The sequence below is a fragment of the Sus scrofa genome, chromosome 1 (assembly GCF_000003025.6).
Source record: "Sus scrofa isolate TJ Tabasco breed Duroc chromosome 1, Sscrofa11.1, whole genome shotgun sequence".
NCBI classification, from domain to species: domain Eukaryota; kingdom Metazoa; phylum Chordata; class Mammalia; order Artiodactyla; family Suidae; genus Sus; species Sus scrofa.
In genome coordinates, this window is record NC_010443.5 from 179873464 (window position 1) to 179897409 (window position 23946).

Below are 23946 nucleotides of genomic sequence, written 5' to 3' on the forward strand. Positions count from 1 at the left end.
CTACTGTAACAAGTACAGGAGACAGTGTCGCTTAAACAACAGAAGTTTATTCTCACAGTAATGGATGCTGGGAAGTCTGAGGTCAAGGCGCCGGCAGGGCTGGTGTCCTCTGAGGCCCCTCTCCTTGGCTTACAGACAGCCACCTTCTCCCTGCATCTTCACAGCATCTTGCTTCAGCCCATCTGTGTCCACACCTCATTCTGTAAAGACACTAGTCATACTGGATTAGACCTCATTTTAACTTAAGCATCTCTATAAAGTCCCAGTTTCCAAACCAGTCATGTTCTCAGGTACCAGAAGTTAGGACTTCAACATATAAATTGGGGGAAGTCCATAATTCAGCCCACAACAGTTACTAAATGATTATAAGAATACCTCCAAAAATGTCTTGGGCGGTATTTTGTTTTATAGAGGAAAGTAAAAGTTCACAGGGTATGGAGTGGCTTCTGCTTTTCTAAGTTATTTGATTCAATAAAACTCCATTTCACAAGGACCCCCACTGGCCTGGAAGGTGAGGGGAAACACTGGAGCTGCTAGCCATGAACCAGTGCTGGGAGCCACAGCAAGGAACACAGCCCTCCCAAACCTCGATTTCCTCATGTGTGTAACGAAGGAATGAAGTGGGGAGCTGGATGTGGTGACTGGCACCCAGCCCACTTCTTCAAGCTGTCCTGTGTGGCAGCGACAAGAAAACGGAAAACTGCACTTCTCGGATTCCTTTCCAGCTGGAGTTCTGGTTAGGAATCAGGTCCCTGAGGTAAGCCGCTGTAGTGTGAGACTGGGGGACAAAAATGAAGCAAGGCCGCCTTCCTGTCGCCCTTTCTACAGGCCTGGCCAATCAATCCAATGGAAAGGAGGTATGGAGGCTGGAGTTAGCATTTCAGCATCTCATAGCCAGGCAGAGGGGCTCCAGAGCAGAAGTGAGGCCACAGAACAGAAGTGCACTAGGAATCTCTCCCAAAGATATGCTGGTAAAATATGAAAAACGTGCACAAGCACGTTCATTGCTGCCCTGCTGTAACAGAAAAGGGCTAATAACAACCCTAGTGGCCATGCATAGAGAACTAAGTGAATAAACTGCTATAACCACACACACAACTGCAGCTCTGTGGAGGAAGACAGATACTATTTCCAAACATTGCTATGGAGTCACAGTCAGGACATAAAGTTAAGTGGAAAAAGGAAAGTGGACAAAAGGTATAAAGTATACTTCCACTTGGAAAGGGGGATAGCTATGTATATTTAAAAGAAATCTTGGAAGAATAAAATAACAAAAAAGAAGGAGTCCCAAAGATCTTTAATAGCAAAAACAGTGTGACTAAGATGTTAGGTCCTGACCTCTGGTAGTGAAAGTAGAAACAAAGGGACAGCCCCCAGGCCTCTGTTTCTCCACGTCAGTTTGTCGGTTCGAGTGAGAGAATGAGGAGGAAACGAGCAGAAGGGCGATGAGCATAGGCTGAGTGTCTGTCATTTACAGCACCTGGGCCAGGCACTTAAACTCTATAGTTTTTCCTTTAATCTTATACAGTTTCACTTTGAGGTAGGTATTTTTATTACCCACATTTTACAGATAAGGAAAGCAGAGCCAAGAGAAGTGAAGCAACTTGATCAGATTCATGAAGCAAGTAAAGTGCCAGAAAGAGGTCTCTGCCCAGGCCTGTGGGAGCCCAGCTATAGACTCAGCCTCTTCCTGGGTCCTGGATGGCACTCTTAGGCTGTGGCCACAGGGCGATGATACTTCCTCAGGACCCCAGCTTCTGTATCCTTCCTTCCTGTGCTCCCAGAGTGGGGCGCGCCAGGCTGGGCTGTGAGAGAGGCATCTCTCCCAACTTCTCTTCTACCTCTGAGCCCCCTGAATGTCAATTCGATTGTGTATCAAAATTGCCTGAGGAGCTTTAAAAATTACTGATGCAGGAATTCCCATCATAGTTTAGTGGTAACGAACCTGATTAGTATCCATGAGGACATCGGTTCGATCCCTGGCCTCACTATGTGCTGTGGTGTAGGTCATAGATGTGGCTCAGATGCCACCTTGCTGTGGCTGTGGCGTAGGTTGGCAGCTGCAGCCATGATTCAACCCCTAGCCTGGGAACTACCATGTGCCACAGGTGTGGCCCTAAAAAGAAAAGAAAAGAAAGGGAAAAAATTACTGATGCTCAGGATCTACCTTCAGAGATTCTGATTTAATACACATGGGCCACAGCCCAGGCATGGGGTTTTTAGAAGCTGCCCAGGTCATCCCCATGTCTAGCAAAGTTTGAGAACCACGGCTCTGAGCTCTTACTGTTTTCAGGTGTAGTCAGGTCCAGAAGCATTGGCATCACCTGGGAGTCTGTTAGACCTGAGAGTTTCTGGCCCCAACCCAGACCTACTGAATCAGAAGCTAGTTGGGGGAGAGGGGAATGAAGCAAAGAGGGCCAGTGATCTGCATTTTCACAAGGCTTCCATGTGATTCTATGTGCCCTAAAGCTTGAGATTCACGCTCTAAGCAGCAAGCTAGGGAGGACAGATCCTCAGGCGCCCTGTTTGCCTGGTCAGCTATCACACATCTGTGGTGTTTATTACCAAGTAAGATCAATTTGATGGTTCCAGATAATGAGACTGTCCAGGCCTTTCCCTCAAGACCAAAACTTTGAAGCCTGTAAGAATGGGCTTAAATGTGATTTGGAATCAAGTGGAACTCACTGTAACTTCTTAGAAAGAGTGCAAAAACTGCCGAAGGCATCAGCAGAAGCTGAGGGAGACCTCGGCCCTCAGGGACAGATGGATGGGGGTGGACAGCCCAGGTGACTCAGCAAACTTACCTGCCAAGGCTTCTTGACTTGAACGGTTTATTAATTTCCTAGGGCTGGTGTAATAAATTAATAAACTTACTGACTTCTATACAACAACAGACATCTATTCTTCCACTGTTCTGGAGAACAGAAGTCTGAAATCAGGGTATCAGTGGGGCTGGTTCCTCCCGGAAGGTCTGAGGAAGAATCTGTTGCATGCTTCTCTCCTGGCTTCTAGTGACTCCGGACCACCTTTGGGGCTCCTAGGTTTGTAGACAAATTGCTCCAATCTCTGCCTCTCCTTTCCCTCATAAGGGCAGTCACTGGATCTTGGGCCCACCCTGGATCCAGGATGATTTTATCTCAAGATCCTTCACTTAATCACATTTGCAAGGATTCTATTTCCAAATAAGGTCGCGGGTTTGTGGAGCATAGGGGTGGGGATGATAGAATTTGGATGTATTTGGGTGGCGGGGCTGCAATTCAACCCACTGCGAATGGGAAAGAAATTCCACTTTCTCCCAGTAGCCTTCCCTACTGCTGATTCTGAGCAGAGGGATGACTCAGTTTCCCTCAGGGCAAACACGATGGGCCTGGAATTCAGCACTAATTACTGTCTTCACTGAGTTTCCCATCATACAGAATGCTTTCCTGTGGCTCACTGAGCCTTGCCACAAAGCTGGGCTATCTCTGTGCTGCTGTATAAAGGAGGAGACTGAGGCTCAGGGAGACTAACTTGCCTAGGAAGTGGTAGCCCTGCGCTCTAACTGGGCTGCCCCTTCTGTTGACATCAGCTGCTGTCAGGAGTCATGACTGAACCCGATTGTCTTCAAGGGAGTTGGCGGCTGGGGGATCTCTTACCTGAGACCAATGGTGTAATCAAGATCCAGCATCGTGCCAGCCAGCTTATCAGCAGAGGCTCCTGGGGGATGGTCTGGGCACTTCTTTCCCTCTCTCAGTTTCCCACAACCTCCTTCAATGCCGGTTCTCAAACATAGAGATGCCTGTGGGAGCCAGGTGCTTGGCCTCTGGGAGGAACCCACTAAATGAACAGAATGATTTTTTTGTTTCTGGCCCTAGCTCAGCAGGAAACCTGTTTGATATACACAACTGAATAAAATACACCTATTTCTGGGACTTAATCCAGGGGACCCACAGGCACACTTTGATGTGCAATGAAAGCAGAAGCAGTGGGTTTGGACCCTAGTCTCTTCATTCTTGTCAACTCAACAACAGATGGAGGGAGTTCCCACTCTGGCTCAGTTGGTTAAAAATTGGACTAGAATCCATGAGGATGCAGGTTCGATCCCTGGCCTCGCTCAGAGGAGTTAAGCATCCAGCTTTGCTGTGAGCTGTGGTGCAGGTTGCAGATGCAGCTCGGATCTGGCATTGCTGTGTCTGTGGCAGGTGTAGCTCCAATTCAACCCCTAGCCTGGGAACTTCCATATGCCTTGGGTGCGGCCCTAAAAAAATGAAAAACAAAACAAACAGAAAAAAAAAAAAAAACAATGGATGGAAATCTGTAACCAAGCAGCCAGGAGAGTGGTGTGGTGCTGGTACCTTCAGCTGGGTGTCTAGTTTTCCATGGGTTCCGCAAGGTCTGGACTGTGATGCGATGTTGAGTTCCTCTTCAGGGTCTTCAAAGGTCTCAGGTTGGCTTGCTTACCTCAACCATGGCTGCTGCTGCCTCTTCTAGGAACTCAGAGACATGTGGGCTGAATGACCCTGGTGTCCCAGCTCAGGACTCCTGCATCCCTGTCCTCTGCTGCCAGCTCTCGGCCTTTGGGTTTCTAGCCATCAACATGACTATACCACCATCGCGTCAAACTCTGGAATTAAAAACATCAACCTAGCTCCCCCTTCTAAAGAGTTCCCCTTTCTAACCTTCTCCATCTGCTTAACAGAATCCCCTAGAAAGACGTCACTGCTTGGCCTCTATAGTCAATCTCTGAGCACAAGATCAGGGGTGGGGGGGAGTTATAGATCTGGATAGGTGAGGAAGGGAACACACATTTTTGAGCCCTCACAATGATGAGGCAGACCAGGGGCTGGATCCTAACTCACTGATCTTCTCAATAATCCAGTGAGTCAGGGAAAGTATTACTGTCTCAATTTCACAGCTGAAAAACCAAACTCAGAATGATCCAGGGCTGTGGGGCCACACAGCCGTAAGGCAGAGATCAGAACCAACCTGAGTTCTTTGCTCTTGGCGGTGCTGCTCAGCCTGATTTATGCTTCCTTTGGTGACTCCCAGGCTGCTGCTTCTCTGCTGCCTTAGGCTAGTGCTACCCTAGCCCAGGCCTTTGCCAGCTCCCTCCTGGGTAGGAGTAACAGCTTCCAAGCTATTCTCTGCATCTGCTCTTTTCTGCTGCAATTTGCCTGTGTCCAATACTTTATATTTCAGTGCCTGGCTCAGAATTGAACTTGGAGTAGACACAAAGCACATTTTGGTTTTGTTTTTTTGGTTTGGTTTGTTTTTTTTCGGCTGCACCTGTGACATGCATTAGCTCTTGGGCCAGGGATTGAACCCAAGCCACAGCAGTAGCAACACCAGGTCCTTAACCCACTGTGCCACCAGGGAACTCCTAGAACATTTTCTTAATAGAATGATATAGGTCTGGTGCAGTAGGAAATTATTTTCTAGCATCTAAATATGAGTTTTGATCAGTGTCACCTGCGGGCGCCTTGAGAGGATGCAGTAAAATCATACCAGGTCCAGAGTAGGTTGTAATGCGGTTGACTTGTTACCATTCATAGTAATGAAGGGTGAGGATGAAACTTCCACAGAAAGTTGAGAGCTAAGCTACAGCACTTACCACGGCCAACAGCTTTAATCTCCCATGACGAGTCTATAGCCAGTCTGTTTCCCTACTGCTGTACAACTTCAAGTGAGGACAGAAAGCCCCAGGGTGTTTATTACCTACGAGTCAATGGAATTGCTGGATTCTCAGGTGCCTTGGATGAAGAAAGTCAAGTAACTTCAGTCTAACCTGACCTAGGAATGCACACCTTAAGATGTACATTTCATGCAAATCAATATTACAGTGAGGTACTGCTTCACACCATTGTGAAAGTCAGAATGGCCATTATTAAAAAGCCTACAAATAGGAGTTCCCTGGCAACTCAGAGGGTTAAGTATCCGGCCTTGTCACTGCTGTGGCGTGGGTTCAATCCCTGGCCCCAAATACATACACACATACACGTATAACTGAATCACTCTGCTGCACACCTGAAACTAATACAATATTGTAAATTAACTATACTTCAATTTTAAAAATGCTTAAAAAAAGATGTGCATTTCTTTTTTTTTTCTGTGTGAAATAACCTTAGATATTTTATTTTATTTTATTTATTTATTTTTTTATTTTTATTTTCCCACTGTACAGCAAGGGGGTCAGGTTATCCTTATATGTATACATTGCAATTACAGCTTTTCCCCCACCCTTTCTTCTGTTGCAACATGAGTATCTAGACATAGTTCTCAATGCTATTCAGCAGGATCTCCTTGTAAATCTATTCTAGGTTGTGTCTGATACGCCCAAGCTCCCGATCCCTCCCACTCCCTCCCCCTCCCATCAGGCAGCCACAAGTCTCTTCTCCAAGTCCATGATTTTCTTTTCGGAGGAGATGTTCATTTGTGCTGGATATTAGATTCCAGTTATAAGTGATATCATATGGTATTTTTCTTTGTCTTTCTGGCTCATTTCACTCAGTATGAGATTCTCTAGTTCCATCCATGTTGCTACAAATGGCATTATGTCATCCTTTTTTATGGCTGAGTAGTATTCCATTGTGTATATATACCACCTCTTCCGAATCCAATCATCTGTCGATGGACATTTGGATTGTTTCCATGTCCTGGCTATTGTGAATAGTGCTGCAATGAACATGCGGGTGCAAGTGTCTCTTTTAAGTAGAGCTTTGTCCGGATAGATGCCCAAGAGTGGGATTGCAGGGTCATATGGAAGTTCTATGTATAGATTTCTAAGGTATCTCCAAACTGTTCTCCATAGTGGCTGTACCAGTTTACATTCCCACCAGCAGTGCAGGAGGGTTCCCTTTTCTCCACAGCCCCTCCAGCACTTATTGTTTGTGGATTTATTAATGATGGCCATTCTGACTGGTGTGAGGTGATATCTCATGGTAGTTTTGATTTGCATTTCTCTTATAATCAGCGATGTTGAGCATTTTTTCATGTGTTTGTTGGCCCTCTGTATAAGATGTGCATTTCAGAGGGGAAGGTGGAGTTCATAGAGATGAGTTCTGGGTGCTTATCTGACATAATCAGGAAAGTGTACAAGCTTGAATCATAGATATTCCCTTTACCAACCTGGGTGTAGATAGAAGAGTATGGCGTTAGGAGGTCTCAGTGAAACATGGTAAATGTCCTACACAAGTGACCAGTTGCCAGTTACCAGACACAAAAGCCACACCTGATTCTTCTCTTTGCAGGAGAGTGTCACTGCCAGGGGTCTACCAGACTCCCAGCCTTCAGCCCACAGAGCAATTCCAAAAATTCTGACAAATGCGTCCACTCCATTTCTGATTACTACTCATCATCACCTGACTTACCTGTCATACCACACAGCAAAGATCTGGGTTTTTTAAAATATGGAGGGCAAAGAGAGGAAAGAATAGATGTGCATGGCTATGAATGAGTATTTGGAAAAGCAATGAAATTTACAAGGGGACCACAAGTCTGATTTTCTTTTTCCTTTTTTGGGGTCTTTTTTGGCTTTTTAGGGCTGTACCCGCATCATATGGCAGTTCCCAGGCTAAGGGTCCAGTCGGAGCTGTTGCTGCTGGCCTACACCACAGCCACAGCAACTCCAGATCTGAGCCCTGTCTGTGACCTATACCACAGCTCATGGCAACTCCAGATCCTTACTTAACCCACTGAGCGAGGCCAGGGATCGAACCTGCAACCTCATGGTTCCTACTCAGATTCATTTCTGCTGCACCATGATGGGAAGTCTTTTTTTTTTTTTTCCCCCTTTCTTATGGCTGCACCTACAGCATACTAAAGTTCCTAGGCTAGTTGAATTGGAGATGCAGCTTTTGGTCTATGCCACATACACAGCAATGCCTGATCTGAGCTGCATCTGCAACCTACATCTCAGCAATGCTGGAGTGAGGTCAGGGATTGAACCCACATCCTCATGGATACTAACCGGGTTCTTAACCCACTGGGCCACAATAGGAACTCCCAAAGCTTTCATATTTTATATGAAAATCTAGTTGGATAACAAAGGTGCTAGACTCAGCCTTTCAAACTCCTTCTCATTGAAAACAAGCTGGTACAGCCTTTTTGTAGGATAGTTTGGAAACAGTGATTAAAATTTAAAAACAAATCTCTTTGACCTAACAGTTTCACTTCTAGGATTCCTCCCCCATGTATAATAATGTTAACAATAACAACAAAAAAGTGAAGCCAAAACAAAAATACACACATATATGTGTAAACATTTCTTTCAGCATCATTTGGAAGAGCACAGGACCTGACAATTAAAATGTTCTTTAACAGATGATAGTCAAATAAACTCTGATACAACCAAAATTTAGATTTTATAAAGTCATGAGAGAGAATGAGGTAAATCTGTACGTGATAATATTCAATACGGAATGTGTTACAAGATACCTTAAGTGAAAAAGGAGTGGGTACAGCCTGTACAGTATGTGTAGCATATAGTTGCTTCCTTGTATATAAAAAGGTATCAAAGCATTCACTCATTTATTCAAACTAAATTACTGGTAAGTGCCTCCTCTCCATGTATTTACTTTTATTGGGTTTATTATAGATTTTATCTATGTTGGTCTAAGAAGCGATGGTGCCATCATCTCCAAGTCAAAATAAAGAGAAAGGGGATTAAGATCTTGGTGCCTCCTTATACCCTCAGGAAAAAAAATGGAATAGAATTGCTACCATCGCGTCCCTTCATTATCCTCCTCACTGAAATATCCTACTCCCTTTAAGCTGGTACGGATGGCTTCTTGGGGATGGGTTGTATGCTTTTGAAAAATCTATAATACTGAGTTTGGTGCTGAGCTCTTAAGCCATTTGTGGGCTGAAAAACAGCTGGGTTCTAATTTTCATCCAGCAGTGTAAACTAAGGGGTGAATACGGGAGAGTATATAAAGAAAAAGATTCCACCTATGTTTCCAGGGAATTTCCAGACCAAGAGTATGGTGGAAGCAGCTGGACCAGTGCATTAGAGACCATGAGGTTCAGCTCCATACACTTAACCTTGGAACAGTAATGTGATGAAAAGCATATTCTCATGAGGGACGTCAAAATAGTTTCTAGTCTCTTGGGTTTGGTACCTTAACTCTCTCAAGGCGATAGAGCATAGTGAGTTAAGAGAAAGGCTCCACAGCCAGCTTCCAAGATTGGGTCTTGGTGATGATCATGTATTAGCTATTTGACTTTGACTAAGTTACTCTCTGGTCTTACTTTTCTAATCTGTGAAATGGACATAATTCCAGCACCTATCTCCTAAATTTGCCATGATGATGAAAAAAGTAAACAGACAAAATACATACCACTACTTAACCAATGTTACTATATCCTTAAAAGCTAATCTGTTTCAGAAAAAAAAATCATATTTCTGAACAGTGAGCATTAAAAGCTTTAAATCTCTCACTGCTCCTCCCTCTCCAAGCTCCCTGAGGCCGAGAATGAAAATAATGGACATGATCTTTGTCTCCTAAATTCAACAGAGCAGTTTTTCCTAGCCATGTTGTCTACTGCAATGCAAATTAATGTAAACTATTCATTTTATCTCAAAATCATTTCAGAATCCCACAGTCATTAATTTCAAACCCAGACTTGCCTTTGTACTTAATTACTCCCTCTTCTCTCAGGAGTTGAGAATGTAGCACTTTCACTCATTTACCTTGGTGGTGGCGGCAGTGGCAGTGCTTGAAAGAATCCAACAGAGCATTGGAATTGATGTGTCAGAAATTCCCATCTGCTCCTGCAGAAAAGAGATACCCTCTCAGTCGAGTTTCTAGGACATGGCAGTTTCCCTGCCTTGCTGGCAGGATATGGGGTTCCAGAAAAGGAGGTAGTTGGAGGATCCTGAGCAAGCCCTTACCTGTCTATACCTGAGTTTCATCAGCTCTAAAACAAAGGAATTGAATTAAATGGTGCAGTGGTTCTTTCCAAGCTAAAAGACTACAAAGATATGAACCCTGTCTCAGGAAGCTGGGCTCTTTTTTGTTTTGTTTTGTTTAACCTATGCTGAAATACTCCCCTCTGACCTTAACACTGCCACATGCCTAAATACAAAGACCTGGTGAAATAATAATAACAGATCCCAGTTACTAAGTACCAAGTGCTTTATATACATCGTTACATGAATGCTCACAATAAATCTTTGAGGTAGCTATTAATTTTTCAAATACCCAGAGAGAACCAAACGGAAGGCCAAAGTGGGAGCCTAGATTCTTCTCTGTAAAAGAGGAACCTGGACTGGATGGGTAAGGCCCCTTCCAGCTTTAAACCATCTGTAGTCTAGAGTCAATTGCATTTTCCCCCAAAGTCAGCCGCATTTGGGGTGGTGGTCCTGGAACTGAGCAATTCCTGTGGGGTTCTCCCTGATATACAAAGTATGAAATGGCAACATCATCCTTGGCCTTCTACTTTGCAAATTTGTTTTGTGTTGGCCATGCTGGTTTTATGAAGCAGCTTGTGAAGGTGCTTAGAGACCTTGAGAGCCTCCAGGGAACACATTCTGTACATTTGATTTAAACCTCCTCCCTTCCTCTAAAAAAAAAAAAAAAAAAAAAAAACTCAGTCCCCTCCACAGTTTCACTCAGGAGAGAGATTCAGCTGAGTTCCCCTCCTGTGGCTTTTCAGCTTGCGTCAGGCCGCTGGGCAAGGCTGAACCAGAGCTCGGAATGACGTGACCTCACTTTTGGTGTCTGGTTTCAAAGCACTTATTTAAGGCTCTGATTCTACTGCAGCTGCACATTTTCTGCGCCATTCTCTTCCATCCCTGCCTTAAACGTTTCAGTCTACCCAGCCAAGCTCTCTCTCTCTCCCCGTTTCTCTCCCACACATATTCTCATTCATTCCCCATCTCTTTGAAGATGTTTCATAGTTGAAAATAAACACATCAAAATTAAGACGGTTCCCTGTGACAATAAAGCATATACAGAAGTGAAAGCCAGAGTTCTTAAAACCTCAGTCATTAGGGAATGTCTTTGAAACCATCCTCCTCTTTACAAGGCTGAGAGCTACAATAAATACAACTCGTCAGAGACTCAGACATACTCAGAATGAGAAAGGCACACATTTATTATGAGCAGCTGCATTCATCTGAGTTCCTGGAGGGGTGTGGGGGAAGACTGGCATTCATTCACTGCTCTGGAAGAACCTGATGCCATCTGCACCCAGAGAAGCTTGTTCCCAGCACCATGTGTAGAACCCATCAGGCAGGGACATCTACACAGACATGACCAACTTCTCCAGGGAGCTGGGTGCACTGGGCCACCAGGGGCTGGACCCAACCCTGCATCCTGTTCTCTCCTTGGATCCACCAGCATCTCGGAGTGGGCGGGGCCGTGGAGGAGGGCTTCCAGAGCAGTTCTCCATCCTCCTACTCCACACCACTCCTCCCCCAACCCCAACCCTCCAAAGAAACATTTTAAGGGCCCTAAGTCTGCAGTCTGCCTTCCAGGTGGAAGAGGGGCAGGGCCCAGCCAAGCACCTTTAAACCCCTCATCCCTCAGGGATTAAAATCCTGCCATCTGTGAAAAGAAGGCACCACTTTATTTCCGTCTGGGCCATCACTTGGGTGGGGCTTTCCTTCTAGATAGTTTTTAACAAATAGAAATACAGACCACGCAGTTAAATTTGAATTTCAGATAACAAATATGTTTTGGTATAAATATGTCCCCAACACTGCAAGGGGCATGCTTATACTAAAACATTTTTTTGTTATTTATCTGAAATTCAAATAGAACTGGGTGTCCTGTAAGTTATCTGGCAACCATACTCCCCTTAGTCTTCTCTCCCCCCAGGCCTTTCCAGGGAGTGTTTATTTTTGCTGTGTGTGCTCATACAGAAAGTTTTCACTTCTGATTCTCCTGGGATTCCTGGCGAAAAGGCAAAGACTTCAGGCCACATCCACTGAATGTGGTAAGACCCAGAAATACACATTTTACCAAGAATCTAGGTGCTTCTGATGCATATGTGTATGTTATCTATTGCTTCCTAACAAATATCCCTAAAACACAGAAGCTAAAAACAACCAACACTGATTATCCCAAAGTTCCTATACATCAGGAAGGTGGGATTGACTTAGCTTTGGGATTCTGGCTAAGGGGTTCTCATGATGCTGTAATCAAGGTGTTGGTTCAGGCTGCAAACACTTCCAGACTGTGCCTGTGCTGGAGAAGCTGCTGTCAATCAGGTCTTTTTTGACTTTTAGCTGAAAACATTGGTTCCCCATCACATGGCTCTGCTGGATTTTCCCCCAAGCTAGGGTGTGTGTGTGTGTGTGTGTGTGTGTGTGTGAGAGAGAGAGAGAGAGAGAGAGAGAGAGAGAGAGAGAGAGAGAGGGAGAGAGAGAAAGAGAGACTGAGACTTTTTAAGACAAATCCAAATCCAGACTAAGAGAAATTATCCATATTGAGAGGCAGGAATCTTTGGGGGCTGTCTTAGAGGCTGTCCACCACCACTGTCAAGTTTGATAATGACTATTACAGATTAGTCCTCAACACACTGCAACCAAAACCACATTTTAGAAATAGGAGACAGTCCCCATTGTGGCCCAGAAGAAACAAATCTGACTAGAATCCATGAGGATGCAGGTTCAATCTGTGGCCTTGTGCAGCGGGTTAGAGATCCGGCATTGCCCTGAGCTGTGGTATAGGTCACAGAGGAGGCTTGGATCCTGAGTTGCTGTGGCCGTGGTGTAGGCTGGCAGCTGTAGCTCCGATTGGACCCCTAGCCTGGGAACCTCCATATGCCATAGGCACAGCCCTAAAAAGACCAAAAAAAAAAAAAAAAAAAAATTAAAAAATGGGAGGCAAAGCCTTTTTTTTTTTTTTTTAATTTATAGGGCCGCACTCAAGGGAGTGGCATATGGAGGTTCTCAGGCTAGGGGTCCAATCAGAGCTGTAGCCGCCGGCCTACACCAGAGCCACAGCAACTCGGGATCCGAGTCTCGTCTGCGACCTACATCACAGCTCACAATAACGCCGGATCCTTAACCCACTGAGCAAGGCCAGGGATCAAACCCGCAACCTCATGGTTCCTAGTCAGATTCGTTAACCACTGCGCCACGATGGGAACTCCGACTTTCTTATTTTGTTCTTATTTCCACCCCTCCTCCCCATGTACCAGTTGGGAATTTGAGACAACAATGAGGAAGTTAGAAAAAATGAGAAAGGAAAAATAGTCAAAATGACAATCTTTGGAGAAAAGCCAAACGTTAAATTTTAAAGTAACTGCAAATATTGAGTAGAAGAAAATTATATGCAAATCTCATGCACATATAGATGTGTCCTCTTTAAAAATCTTAGCACTCAATGTGACTCTTGAAGTGTCTCCTATGAGGACTTTTGGAAACATAATAACATAAGGTGACTAGTTTTCCCAGAACTCTCCCCTGTCCTGGAAAACCCTTCAGTCTCAAGCATATTGAGATGTCGGTCATCTTAACATAAGGCCAACAAGAAATCACATCAACCTTTAGACTGACAGGTCCACTTAGTGATGTAGTGGACAGAGTGTGGCCTTTGAGCTAGAAGCCCACTGGTGTGTGCCCTCAGCTGTGACCTTAAGTTATCTTACCTTGTAGGTAAGTTAGGCCCCATAAATCTGCTTTAGTGAAGCTTAAATACAATGATGCACATGGAAGTACTTTGTAAACTGAGAGGGGCTGCATAGATACTCTTCACTGCTCTTTTGAAGAGAAGACCCCTACCCTAGAGTGAAAGTTAGGCAAAAAATGTCACTCCTTTACACTTTTGCAATCAAATCTGACATTTTCTCTTTCAATTATGTGGCTGTGCTGACCTCCTGAAAATGTGAACACAGCACATAAAGCCACATGACACATTGTTTTTTGTGTGTGTGTGTGTCTTTTTAGGGTCGCACCCACAGCATATGGAAGCTCCCAGGCTAGGGGTCCAACTGGAGCCACAGCTGCTGGCCCATACCACAGCTACAGCAATGTCAGATCAGAGCTGTAACTTACACCACAGCTCATGGCAATGCCAGATCCTTAACCCACTGAGTGATGCCAGGGAGTGAACCTGCGTCCTCTTGGATACTAGTCAGATCCATTTCCGCTGAGCCACGATGGGAACTTACAACACATCTTTAATCTTCATTTTAATTTGCAATTTAATCCCAAAATTGATTTATACCATTCCCTCCAGAAAATGCTTTGCTATCAAAAAGGACAGTCATCTCTATCTTATCGTCAGTGACAAGCTTCCCAGAAAATCTGTGCAAAGCCTTGATAGGGAAGACATGATCATTTCTCACAACTCTGAGGGTGTGATTCCCTCTCTGGGGAGAAAACCTGTCACCAGCATCGCTCCTCCCCTCCCCCTCCTCTACTTCCATTGCTCCTGGCTCAGGAGATTTTTTTTTGTTGGTGGTGGTGAGAAAGGCAGCAGTCTGTAAATTGTGTTGAAGTGTTCATTCCTTCTCTTTTTCTCTTCTGTCTTTACCAGTTCTGGGCAGGCCTGCATAGTGATATGATGCCAATTCTTGAAATCAAAACAGGCAATGCCATTTTGAACTGACTAGTTTTCTTTGAAGTGGGCCAATTAGCAAGAATGGCCACAATTTGTGCTTTGTCCATCATTCTCCTCCACCCACCCCTGCATCCTGACTATGTGCCCCAGGCACCCACAAATATCCTAGATTGATGATGGTGCAGAAGAAAGCCCATCTGTCTGCTCTGTTCCCTGCCACTTTGCAGCCATATAACCTAGAACCTTTCTGGGCCTCAGGGGAGAACTGTTTCCTGCAGCATGGTGTGGTTTGCACAGATCAGATCAGGTTAATGTAAACAATAGATCTTTAAAAACCTTAGCGTGTCATGCAAACATAAGGTATTTCATTTTTATTAGAGTCTTTCCTTTGACATGCTTCAGGTTATCTGGCCAGCTGAGCATTCCTAGAGTATTATTATTTACATCGTATACTAGATGAGAATTGCTACTGACTGACTTTAGCAAGCCTCCCTAATAATTATAATAATCTTTTTTTTTTTTTTGCTTTTTAGAGCCACACCCATAGCATATGGACATTCCCAGGCTAGGAGTCACATTGGAGCTGCAGCTGCTGGGCCTGCACCACAGCCATAGCAGTGTGGGATCCGAGCCACATCTGTGACCTACACCACAGCTCAGAGCAACACTGGATGCTGAACCCACTGAGCGGAGCCAGGGATCAAATCCAAGTCTTCATGAGTACTAGTAGTGTTCGTAACTCACTGAGCCACAACAGGAACTCCCATAATTATAATAATCTTAATACTGCCACAAAGCTGTTGCCTTACGGTTTCTGTTTTGTAGTTCTAACACTTAAGAGGCTGCTTTTTGCTCCTGTGCTTTAGACCAGTCTCCAAGGTGTGTCCTTTCCTTAATATTCAAGATGGTGATACTTCAGTTTATGAAGTATCTTTTCATATGATATCATCTCTACATAGAGTGTTTTAAAAAGTCTATTTTTGAAGTCATCAGTTCTACCACAATAAAACTGATTTTTTAAAAAAACGAGCTAGGCTTAAGCAAACCTTAAGCAAGTACCATAATTAAAGTGGGAATTATAAACACATTTTTCCCCAGTTAAGTTGCATGCAAGCTTATAGTTAATATACAATTAAAAATTGCAACCATATCAAAATGACAGAAGAAAAAAAAAAGTTCCCCTATCACCCTACCCACCTGATACAAGTGAACAGACTGAAAATAAAACTAAGCAACTCATTTCACCACAGCATTTTTCTTCTGAAGGAGAAAGGATGGGAGACTAGGGCTCAATGACACAACCTTATTTTGTGCATCTCAGGAGGGGTTAGGGTGAATGCTGTACACAAGCGCTCTCTTAAACATTCTTGATTTTTCTGGGCAGAGACATTGTGAGGGTTAATTTTATATGTCAGCTTGGCTGGGCCACCTTTTTCCTTGGATCTCACAGATGAGTCCAGGAAGTCATGGGACTCTCCTGGGCTTGGAGATGTGCTTCTGGGGCGACTGATGAACTGGAGCAATTTCATCCCCATTCCTACAAGGGAAGGCCAAGCAGGCCAGAGGCCTGGGCTCTCTCGTCACACTCTCCTTGCCCGGCTCCACATGGAAGGAGAGTCAATAGTGCCATTCTTTTTGTTACAGAATAACTGTCTCATTTTTCAAGGCTATCTGGCAAATTATACCTGTGCTCTAGAGACACTGGTAAGACAAAGTCGTAGAATTTCTCCAGCCTTTTATCAATTAATTACAAACCTACTTAACAGCCTTGACCCTGCCTTATGCACACACACACTATCCTACTCTCTGCTCACATTTCACAGGCCTTGGAACAGATCTTTATCTAAAGCAAAGCTCCAAGTGACAATATTAGCTATTAGCCTGGGTCTTATGTTAGCCCTGATCACATTAAGCATGATCACATAAGATAGAACTTGACATCAAATTTGATAGTCCTGAGCCCATCCATACGCAACCCCACCATTTAATCTGGTTTCCTCTTTGTTGCTAATTTAATTCTCCTACAACTACAGCCAATTTTCTGTCAATCAGGTCTTTAAAATTAACCTAGGTCTTGGAAGTTCCCATTGTGGCTCAGCAGGTTAAGAACCCAACATAGTGTCTTTGAGGATGTGGGTTTGATCCCTGGCCTCGCTCAGTGGGTTAAGGATCCAGTGTTACCACAAGCTGCAGTGTAGGTCACAGATGCAGCTCAGATCCAGTGTAGCTGTGGCTATGACATAGGCCTGCAGCTGCAGGTCCAATTTAAACCCCAGCCCCAGAACTTTCATATGCTGTACATGCAGTGGTAAAAAAATAAAATAAAATAAAATAAAATAAAATCAACCAAGGTCTCTATTGTGGGAGCAGTAAGTGAATGGTTGTCTTATATCTTTCATAAATTAGCCCCTGCAAGAGTCAGAGATCATTCTAGAAAATTTTAAAATTCATGGTCTTATTTTAGATTTTTTTTTCTCAACTTGGTTTTAGGATGCTATATAGTCACAACATAAGGACCTTGGATATCCCATACAAGAAGTCAAGAATTAATTTTAAAAATCTTATCCATTTATTTGGAATAATAGGATGTGAATATAAATTATAATTGACAATTTCAACTCTGGTGATTAAAAAAAAAAAAAACTAGGCTCACTTCAGTCTTTTAAAGTCCCTTACTGTCATGATGATTGCATCTAAAGTTCAGTAAAACGTGTATCTCGTATAAGGTCTGCACCCTTAGGGTCAGCTCTGTTCCATTTCAGAGCCCCCCTCTGCCACATGCCTGGAAGGGGAGGTTTTATTTTGCATTAGTATTACTCTCAGTGGCCCCTCCAGAGCTGGTACCCTCCCTGGCCTTTCCAGCTCTGCCCTATCTGCTGAGCTCTGCTGGGCCTTCCAGACCTGTCCCAGTGCAGAGGATGCTGCTCCCTTCCTGTGGGCAGGGTCAAAGTGGGGCAAGTATGTTTCTTACACTGGCCTCTTCACTTTCTGACGCATGTAGGCTAGACCCAGGTGTCAGGCTTTCCTGAAAGCTGTATAACTAAAGGGAATTACAATAGAAGAGGTCAAAGTTAAAATGCTACACTAAATGAAGGCTTTTCCCGGTACCCAAGGAAAGTAGCAAGGAAGTTTTTTAACCTTTCATAGATTACAACTTTTGTTCCTAATCTTGCTCTCAAGATCTCAGATCTCACCTAATACATACTGTAACTCCCCCTCCACTTTTCAGGCAGCCCCTTAACCGCAGGGGTCAGTCCTGCCCCAGAAACCACCTGCTCTCCTAAGCAATTAAATTTCTCAACAATTTGTCATCTCAACTCTAAATAACCCTATTATGGGGATGGAGAGGGGGAAGCCTGAACATTTTCCAGGTGCAAAGGTGGTGGGTCTGTGCTTCTGTAACACAGTGAAATCACTCCCACAATGGGTTTGTATTTCTTCATTTTAGCTTTCTGAGTGGTTTTATGATGTTTAGTAGTTTGATAAGCTGAGATTTCCATAGTATGATCAGCGACCAATATTATTCTAAGAAGCTTGTAAATCAACTGCTAAGATGATTTGGCTGTACTATGGGCAAAATCATGACTTAAAAAGCAGATTACTTCTTTGGAAAAGGAGTGGTTGAGAAGATCGTAAGATAGGGGTAGAGTGTGAAAGGCAGAAAAGTTTAATGGCTGTACCAGTTAGGACCTGCTCCACTGCAGGGAAGAGAACTCCAACCTCAAACTAGCAGAACAAAGGTAATTAGGTTATATAACTGGGGATATAACAGTCCAGGGGATGGAGTTGGCTTCAGGCACGGCTGGCTTCAGAGGCTCAAACTGAATCATCAGGACAGTGTTCCGATTTCTCTCTTTGCATCTAGATTCTGCTTGTCTGTGTTGATTTTATTCAGGGGCAGCTGAAGTCTTATTTTATCCTTGGCATTAATGACTCCAGAAAAGAGGAAGTGCCTCTTATCCAGGAGGGCTCTGTGACATCTACCCCTAAACTGCTGGTTTGGTCATGGGGCAGGCAGAGGGGTCAGTTCAGTGGGTTCTAAGAAATCTGGTCTTCATCACTGAGTTGGGAGAAGCATTTTAAAGAAAGGGAACCCTTTCTGATGTGCACAAGGGCACGATGTAGAGCCCTGACTCCACCAGGATGCTCCAGGAACACCTACATGACTATTTCTTGTTTATCCTGAGTCCACAATGGATCCTGAATCCATCCCTTCCTCTCCATTCTCACTGCTACTGCTTGAGTCCAGAACTCCCCGTGGCCCCTGCCCCCAATCTATCTAGCTTGGACTGTTGTTAATGCTTCCTTCCTGATCCCTTTGCCTTATGTTTTTCCCCCTCTGGACTGCTGCCAAAATCTTTCTAAAATGATTTGACCCAGTGACTTGTTTAATATCCTCTCCTTGCCTATAGACTATCAGTTGACTCATGGATGTGGCATCCAAGACTCTCCACGTCCTTCACTGCACACACCTTATGTTTCCACAACACAGAAACCACCACGTCTGAAGCAGTTGCATGTGTCTGTCTAGAACACCTGACAGGTTGTCCAATGGATTCCAATTCATCACTCAAATGTTAACTCAGTGGTTCCTTCATAAAATGTCCCCTGATCAACCCAGGCAGAGTTAACCGTACTGTCCTTTGTACTGCTGCTGTAAGTAATTGATACCTCTATTACTGCACTTTCCCCAGAGTTGCAGTTATTTCTGCATATGTCTACCACATTCTGGATGAATGAGCAGCTTAAGCATACAGACTGTATTTTGTTTGCTCCTAGCACCTAGTAGAGCACCACTGTAAATCTAGGACACCTGCCCTAGTACCTGTTTCTTAACTAAATTGAAAGAGTGAATAAACGTGTCAAATGTTTCAGTAGTCATGGAGGGTGGATTTGAGAGGGAAGTAAAGAGAATTTAAATGTACTAAGGCTCTTTTACATTAGGTGAGGTCACCTTACACATGTGACCTCAGCTTCAGGTTAAGTGTGGAAGAACTTTAAGAGCAACGAGCTCTATTTCATTTGCTGTCCCCTTTACAGTATCCTGAGGAGTCTCCAGGAACTTCTCTGCCAAGTTCTGTTCGTGCCTCTGTGGCCTCTGTTAGTCTGCTGCATGGGGACTCTTTTGAAGGGAGCTATTTCTCTGCTACGTTTGTTTGTTCTGTTTTGTTTTGGTATTACATTCTGCTGGGAAGTACCAAATCAGCGGTGCCTTTCATCTTACTAACATCTTACAGGGTATTTTTGGTAAGAGTAACCTTTCGTGTCTTTTCCCCTGTGACTTCTTACTCCCTTCCTGTAATGAAGGTGGAGTCTCAAGAGGAAGTGAACAAGTCAGAATAAATGCCAGGCATGCTGCTACACTGGGAATCCCTCCTTTCTGACAGTCAACACTTTCGTTTTTCCTGGACCACGTTATGTGTTGTTTATTCAGGATGACATCTTTTGCACCTCTAGTTTGCCAGTGTTTACCAGTCTGAACTTTCAGAGCCCAAAGTTGAGGCTTACTCTGGGGAGATCCTTCTTCCCTACCCTTGTCCGCATGTATTATCTGGTTTAACCATCACCACAGTGCTATCTAATAGATGGCCTTCTTGTCTTACAGAGAACACTAACACTCAGAGAATTTAACTTGCCCAAGGACATACAGTGAGATTAGAGGGCAGTCAAGTGGGCCATTTTCTCCTTGGGAGAAAAGCAGAATGTTCGAGTGGGAGCAGAAGGGAAGGTGAGTGGATTTAGAACAGATCTGGGGCTATCTTCTAGAGCTAACTGGGAATTTTGTTCCTACGGGCCATTCTAAACCTTTACTCTTCTCTCTTCCTTGGAATATCAGGTTAAAACTAGACACTTATTTCAGACAGAGTAACAGACTGAATGTGGGTGTCGGAGAGATGCTTGAGCATAAAAAAAGAGATCTGAACGACAGAATTAAAAAAAAAAATCCTCATGACAAGATTTAGAAAGATGACAGCTACTTTAGAAGTACATTGTACCTGTATTCATAAATGTTAATGAAATCCACTGAATTCTCTGGTTAAACATTTATTATCTGTGGGAGTGTAAAACTTGTTTTTCCTGTTTTTAAGTTTCAAGATGCCATGCCATGTTCAATGTCATTGTATGTGATGAGATTACTCTTTACACTTATTTGGAATGTAAATATAAAGCTTCTCATCTAAGTTTTGGATAAAACATGCTGGTTATATTTGGTGCCCCCCAGTCTGCAGCTGTACTGCACATGCAGTACAAGCAGGTTTTCAGGACACATTCCTAAAAGAACAAGGTCAGGTACTAAATGTAGATACGTGGACTGTTTGTATTGCACACACATAACTCTGGCAATGATTTATCAAAGCACTGGTGAGCCAACATGTGGACCTGGAACTCAGACTGTTAATGCCTGGACTTCAGTAGATTAAAACTGGAAATAAAAGTTAACTTTTTAAAAATTACTCAAAAGTGTTTAAAAGCACTGACCCATCAAAGGTTCAAGACTGCCAGTGATACTTCATTAGAGCTAATGACATGCAGGAAATGTGCTAAGTACTCAACATTTAACCCTGTAAAAAATGCATCTAGAACAGCTTTTTTAAAAGCCTTAGTTTTGTTTTGCAAAGAAGAAATATCATTGTTTCTATCCTTGTGAATATTAAAAAGTGTGAACCTATCCTTCGAAGTAAATTGGTGTATTGTAGGTAATAAATGTTTCTAAAAATTAAGACCAGCTACATAGTGTCCAAGACAATCTTTTCCATCAATTGCAAACAAAAAGCCCTTGAAAGTTTAATATAATGCAGTTAAGCACTTGTGCTGTTTTATGCTGATGGAGAAGCAGATACAATTTATGGTTCTGACTCATTCTTATCTGTTGATACAGACAGAGTCGGTCTGAAGGATTAGTTAAGCTAAGCTCCTGCATCCCACCATATATACTGATCATACAGTAAAAGATCATTTATCTAGGAGGCAGCTGTGACAGAAGTATTTATTTTATAGCCCCTTGCTCTTTTAGAGAGAATACATAAAAAACTCTGAAAGTAATTAGGCAGATACATCAAGCTCCAGACTTCAGAAAAATGACCTGGTGCTGTACATTACCTGCTACTTATCTGGTCTCAGCTTAACACAGGTAGGAACCACAGAAGGAAGAACTGGCTAAGGGTCCAGGATGGTGGAATTTTGGTGCTCCAGCCAGCAAACCCAGGTTCCTTATTTGGAAGTGAGTTTTTCCTGTTTCTGTTGGCCTCAATGCTCATGGCACTTGCTTTAGAACTGTAAAAAACGAACAGCAAAGGTTTTCCTCTACCTGTTTTCTTCTTTCTAGACGTGCTTGTTCAACTAACAGCACCCTGGAACAGTGTTCTCAGACTCCTCCCACCCCAGGGGCCATTCCCATCATGATGGGGCAGTGATGTTCACATGAGCCCTACCTATGCTATCAGAAATGTGCCCAGCTTTCCCACTGCAACACAGAGTTGCATTATTAATTACATTTTCCCAGTACTCACACATAAGTAATCCCATCTCTTCTATAATCACAACATTTATTGGAGGCTTACTGTGTGCCAGGTACCTAAGTATGTTGCATGTGTTAAATATGTATCGCATGTGTATTACATGGCAAACCATGAGGCAAACTATTATGATCCTCACCTCACCTAGGAGGAAATCGAGGCAGAGACGCACAGCTAAGGAAATGGCAGAATTTGGATTTAAATCCAGATAATCTGGTCTCAAAGTTTGTGTTCTGATACAGTTTTCAGAATGCCTGTGAGAAAAACATTATCATAGAGATTATTTGCTCTAACATGTTTTTAAATCTATTACTTGAAGGAGTTCCCGTCGTGGTGCAGTGGTTAACGAATCCGACTAGGAACCATGAGGTTGCGGGTTCGGTCCCTGTCCTTGCCCAGTGGGTTGACGATCTGGCATTGCCGTGAGCTGTGCTGCAGGTTGCAGATGCGGCTCGGATCACGCGTTGCTGTGGCTCTGGTGTAGGCTGGTGACTAGGGCTCTGATTAGACCCCTAGCCTGGGAATCTCCATATTCCGTGGGAGCGGCCCAAGAAATAGCAAAAAGACAAAAATAAATAAATAAATAAATAAATCTATTACTTGAAAACGATCCTGTTATTAATAATGAATTACATAAAATATTCTTCACAACTGATGGACTCACCAGGCCTTCACTAGAACTTCAACAACACATAAGGACCTAACACAATGTTGTAAATGACTCCAGATACCTAAGAGTTTTAACCGGGTTTCAGGATTTATGCTTTTCTACCCAAAATCATTTAAAGTGAAAAATTTGTTTTTCCATTACTTAATTTTCAGTAAAATTCTGTTCCACAAACTTTTTCTAATTAAAATATAGCCTGAAGATCACTATGGTATTATCAATGAATCAAAAATTCTCTCAAATCCTGATGTTCCTTGAGGAAAAAGTAAAACTGAAAGTTATAGAAGTGGCCTAAGCTATAGAACTGTGATATAGCCAAAGACAGAGCTTCAGTCTTTTGATAGGAAAGCTACTTACTACTCTAGCAAAGAAGGTATACTGGTTTGAAAAACTAATTAAAATTAATTAGAAGTTTCAAGTACTTCATGCATTACATAAAAGGCACTTTCAAGGTGAATTTAATTTTCAAAACTTGAACTAAATTCGCCTTCTAAATGTCTGTCTCTCACAGGACAATAGCAGAGAAATGGTTTATAAATTGCAATTTATGTAGCTTTATGAACAACATTCAAAAATTCAGGTGTATCAGAATTCAATAAACAGAAAGATAAATCAAATACACTTTTGTAAGAAAAAACAGTTTCACTAAGACTACTGATATGGTCTGAATATTTGTACCCACCCACCCTCCATTCATATATTGAAACCTATTCCCCCAATGTGATGGTATTTGGAGCTGGGGCACTGGGAGGTGAGTAGGGCATGAGGGTGAAGCTCTCATAAATGGGATTAGTGTCCTATGAAAAAGACCCCAGGGAGATTCCTTGTCACTTACTTACACCATGAGAGGTCACAATAAGACAGCTGCCCATGGGGAAGTGGGCACTTGATCTTGGACTGCCTAGCCTCCCAGAACTGTAAGAAATAAATTTTTGTTGTTTATAAGCCACCTAATCTATAGTATTCTGTTAGAGCAGCCCAAACGAACTGAGACGACTACGTTATATTCTCAAAGCAACTCATAACTAGGTTCATTCTTTAAAAATCTAATTTAGTTTGCCTTTAAAATTCAAGTGATTCCTTTTCAAAATATTGCTTTAACAACTTCCTGTCTATAAACTTTGAAGACGAAGTCAAGCAATGCCATCTACAGGGAACCTTTAGAACAACAGTCATTTCTATGACCCACACTCTTAAATGAATACAATACCTGTAGTCTGAGTTAATATTGTATTTGGCCACATTTAACAAAAAAACCTTTCTCAACAAGTTA

The 23946-nt window shown here is 43.1% G+C and overlaps 1 long non-coding RNA gene across 2 annotated transcripts; it reads right to left on the reverse strand.

Moving 5' to 3' along the window:
• Window positions 4234–22423, reverse strand: LOC110262125. 2 transcript variants are annotated; one of them, XR_002346707.1, is made up of 3 exons: window positions 21591–22423; window positions 9668–9748; window positions 4234–4603 (listed from the first exon to the last, which is right to left on the reverse strand). It is a non-coding gene; the product is annotated as an uncharacterized LOC110262125 (long non-coding RNA). The 2 variants fall into 2 exon arrangements; XR_002346706.1 differs by lacking the exon at window positions 4234–4603 and adding an exon at window positions 6873–7104.